Here is a 4,760-nt window from a genome sequence, read left to right on the forward strand (position 1 = left end):
TTGTTACCCATGTAAATTCTACAATTGTGAACGATCTGTGAGGTATAGACTGTAAATTAAAATAAGTTGAATTGTTATAAATGTTCTATTTCTGTGATAATACTTTATGTCTTTATTTTGAACTGTATAAAAATTTGCATGTCGCCAAGCGGCAAGATGTATATGGCACCTTGACAATGTTTTACCACCATTATGTACCTACATTTTATGCAAATAAAGAATTATTATTATTATATTATTATTGTGATTTTCTCAGTATCACATAAATGATTCGTCAGTTTTATCTTCGTTCATTTCAATCATGACATTTTAAACTGTTACCTTCTGTGCAATTTTTCAAATTAAACTCACATACCTCTTAGCTCGAGACAACTTAATGTAAAAGAATATTCATTTCTTGGCATGGTTCAATATTTTATTAAGTATTTTTGACTAGATTCCCGCTTAGATGATCAATGATTCTGGAACATTCTTCAATTTTTTGAAACCCACTTCTAAGCTATCCACTGCAAAATATACGACAATCTTGAAAGATTGCATGCACGACATACAGCATGCACCCATATCTGTAGACAACACTAAGTCAGAATAATCCTATCGGTAGTCTGTTAGGTACCTAGACAACTTAACCTCTAAAAATCATTCTGAATTCTCAACAATCACGTCAACGTGATTACAATTGGCATTACCGAAGAAGATTAACATTCGATAGTGACGCGGGTGCAGGTTGCCGTGGCGACCGGCGCCCGCGCACCTAAACTACTCTATCAATGATAATAATTGATATTAAAGCTGCTGATAAAGAATTTGAGTGGTGCCGCGTGCAACGTATTTAAGGAGATGCGCTATTGTTCCAAAAAAAGGCTGGCTGAAAAGTCTGTGGAAATAGCTTAGGAAAGACGAGGATATTAGAGTAGTTTGAAAGCACTGACTTGATTATAAAGGTAAGAAAGTTTTTTACTGAACATTAATTTAAGTAACACCATAAATCAATGTTTTAACATTAAGGCACACTCAAATTTTAGTAACTCGTTTTTTCCCCGTTGTAATTTAACAAACTATTACCGAAAAAAAATTGTGTAGGTAAGTCAACGAAACTAAGCGCCGTTAAGTAGATCTAAATCGTTTAAGAAATGGTAACTAAAGTTCCCCAAACAAAAGTTTCATAACTTCTGAAAACTATCCAAATATCTTCTCCTTAAGTGTTGTTCACCCGGCACTAAATTGTTTAGTGCCGTGCGCAAAAAGGCTTTTGGTAAATAATTGTAATCAACAGCAATGATAGCACCAGATCGTTGGTCACTCGCAGTCGAGTCACAGGTACAGTGGCGGCCGCGTGGATACCACCGATAACTAACCTTGCACAATCATATCGAAAATACACCAAATTAACTTATAATTATTGTGAAATAATTAAATCTCTCCAAAACAACATTTTGGTACTGCCAATGACATCTATCGTCGAGTAGGAATGACTCGCCATTGTTACGAATGCATGAGTCATATGACTTCTACCACTTGATACTAGATGGCGTCGTCCGCCGACTAAACTGAACCAACTACGAAATTTTACACGTATGCTGTTTAATATTAGTAGATAGGTATATGTATTAATATTGATAAAATTAATTCATAAAACCGACTTACAAAATTTTTACTCTTCTAATTATAGTAAATGTTATCTAGGTCGAAATTATTATTTTTGTCAGATTTGTCAAAACATTTAATTGTTGTATATTATCTTAACATCTAACTTTCATAAAATAAACTTCACTAAACTTTTTTTAAACTTTAATATTTTTTATTTGTAAATAATTATTTGATTATTTCTAATCGTGTTTATCATAGTCATTTAACACGTTTAAGCTAGGCTGGTGCAGCAAAACGAGATTTGTTAGTATCTAGGTATGAGTATCGCATAACTAGATTTGGAAATATTATTTTTACTGTTGTAAACAGTGTAAGAACTCTTCTAAAATGATAAGTTTCTAAGTTCATGCTATATAAGTACGCATGCCCTCCGAATATTAACACCTTGTAATTACACGTAGATACAAAGATCTTAAGCATATCTTCAAGGTTCTTTCAAAATCTTGTCCACAATATCTGCAAGAATTCTAGAAAAAAATAAATTAAATCCATTTTAAGTAGTCTGCAGTTTGCAGTAAGGATTAAGAACCGAGATATGCATGCACATTATATGAACCGTTCATGCGTAGAGGCGTGATTGAATTAACAAACATGGCCAAAAACTGGAGTAAAAACTGGGGTTATTATGAATAGTAGGGAGATCGTTTGACCTCTAGGCGCCACCGACAGTGGCCGACGTCGGGGGCGTGTCGTGTCACGCCGCATCGCGTTACAAAGTGCCGCTATGCGCTTGACAAGCATCTGACAATCCGACACGCTTAGACCCATAGAAAAAAATTTAGAAAATATACCAATATGTTTTGTATAGAAATAATATTTGTGTATTAGAACGCCGCAAAATATCTACAAACTGTTTCAGTCACCGCAATAGTTTTAGATCGTAAGAAATTTGTAAATTGAAATTACTCTGCGGACTAGACTAGCACCTACATATACTTATTATATCTGCATTAGCGTTTTGCATATGTATATTATATCTGCATTATGCCATAGCGTTTAGTTGCTTGAGATGAGCTTGAAAGTCATCTTATAATTTAGCCAACCTAATATGTGCTCATACATGCAATAAAGGTAGAAGTAAAATGGCTTCACGTATGCAAAATATGATTCGCATAGTGTACTTACGCAAGGCTAGTTAGGATTCTTGCACTTTTAAAGTAATGTGGAAAACTACTTTTTTCAATATTTTCCATTATATTATTCATCCATGTCCAATTAGAATACTTATAGGTGTAAATCCTTTTCAATTAGAACATTTCTAATAATATGAATTGTCAGATATTTAAGCCTGTCGCGTCTTTAGTTAATCGTTAATTAAAATTGTAATTAATTTAATTTTATATTTTATAAGTTACTAGCTGTCCCAACAAAGGTTGTTTTGACATACAAAATAGTTCTACGGAATAAAAAAAATAGGGCTGTGTAAAATAGATGTTGTCTTTATTCTCAGATTTACCCAATAAGCACACAAAATTTCATAATAATCGGTCGGGCAGTTTTGGAGGAGTTCAATTTCATATACCGTGACACGACAATTTGTTAAGACATATCTTTTTTATCCGATTCAGCTATTACAATGGCCGATGTACGAATGTAAATTGGATTACACACGGTACAAATCTGCGAAACTCTCACACTCAATGTTTTACTCCTTTTTCAATATTAATTTCTATAATAAAGTAAAATATATTTAATATTATCTCAATAAACACGAGTGAGTCTGGGCCTCGATTTCACGGCAGCGTGTTCACATTATAATATGAAGGAACTGCGCGCGCGCACAAAGCCGCCGCGACCCGCGCAGCGCTGCAGATTTTAATTATGCCCTGCCCTTCGGCCCGGCTCCAGGGCTGGCAGAGCTCGCTGGGTATACTTAGGTACGTGATGGTGTGAACCCTCTGCCTTCAACCTTGGAACCTTCAACCCCCTAAAATTAACGTTCCTATCTTTAGGTGTTGTGCAATAGGCCTCATTCAAAAGTCATACCTACAACATATACATACAATCCAATTCTCAAAACTCTATAATGATTGAGTTATTTAAAATACCTACTAATTTGAGAATAAGATATGAACTTTTGACCAAGTGGCAAACGGTCCATAGACAGGGTTTGCCTCATATCAGTTCAGTCATACCTGTATTTATCTATCCTAACTGTAGAAATGGATGTGGTGTACTTAATACTGTACTAATGCATTAGGTTAACTCCATTACACTTGGTTTTTTTTTCTATTAAGGCAAGGCAAGTGTTGCCTACCTACTTGATAACTGGTAATAAGATTTCAGATATCTATAAGTTCTCAATCTATAAATTGTTTAGATTTAATACAAAGCCTAGACTTCACATAGTGATTACATTACGAGAAGTCGCAGTGCTTGGAGCTCAGTGGACTGAGCGAATCGATAATGTACTTGGTCCTTTTATATTCTAACCTTTCCCTGGTACTATGTATGGCCTGCCTATTATTCTGTGCTAACAGTGTCGTCCCGGCAGCCCTGCGGCGGCGTCGAATGTCATTTTAACAGCGCGCCCGTCGCCATCTTATTTTTTGCTCCCGCGCATTTTCGAGCGCGATCATAAAATTTTGTTATTAATACAGTAAAATTTTCGGATTAGGTAGTATTAAATTCGAAACAAAGCAGGGATTTAATTGGTAATTCGTGTCCGAGGGACGTTATACGAATATTTGTACGCGACCAATATCCGTTCGTTTATTGTTTTCGGTTGTAAACTCGATTCGGGACGCGAATGTGTGCGTCGGCAGCGCGCGGCGGCGAGCGGCGGCATTGTGCGCGCCATTCAATTAGCCACTGAATTTTTAATGAAATATCACGTTGTACAGACGTAATTAAATCAGAGCGCGGCTCTGAAAATAGAGGATTTATTTGTGGAAGCCATTGTGGCCGGCCGGCCTAATCAATGAACACTTTATTACTTGCTCGCGCTCCAATCTCGATTGCACGGCGGACGGACTTTCTGCTCGTCGACATATTGCCTTCTGTATTCATATTATGCTGGAGCCTACTTATGAACTTATTTCCATCAATGGTGCCCAGAAAACAACTAAATCTTAATATGCTTAGGGAACAAATGACAAAAATAACTGTTA

This window comes from Trichoplusia ni, chromosome 23 (assembly GCF_003590095.1).
Source record: "Trichoplusia ni isolate ovarian cell line Hi5 chromosome 23, tn1, whole genome shotgun sequence".
In the NCBI taxonomy this organism is placed as follows: domain Eukaryota; kingdom Metazoa; phylum Arthropoda; class Insecta; order Lepidoptera; family Noctuidae; genus Trichoplusia; species Trichoplusia ni.